Raw genomic sequence first — 342 nt, forward strand, 5'->3', positions numbered from 1 at the left:
GAAAGCCTCCTAATTTGCAAACATAAATATTTTTAAGTTATGATTTTTAAAATTAAATAGTGTTAACATATTTTGCCCTTCTGGAGAACTTCTGCTGGAGGAATTTTAGTTTTTTAGGTCCAGGATCTTGAATACTAAATAAAAATTATGGCTTGAGTCTTGGAAGAAATTTGAGAGGCAGAGACACCTGTATTTATTTTAGACAAGAGCCAGCCAAAGGTCATTCTAGATACTAGCTGCTGCCTTATTCTTGGTAGAAATAAGGAAAGAAACAAAGAAGGAAGGAAAGAAAAGAAAGAGAGAGAGAGAGGGAAAGGAAGGATAGAAGAAAGGAAAGAAGGA

Source organism: Pteropus alecto, unplaced genomic scaffold, assembly GCF_000325575.1.
Source record: "Pteropus alecto unplaced genomic scaffold, ASM32557v1 scaffold10, whole genome shotgun sequence".
Classification (NCBI taxonomy): Eukaryota; Metazoa; Chordata; class Mammalia; order Chiroptera; family Pteropodidae; genus Pteropus; species Pteropus alecto.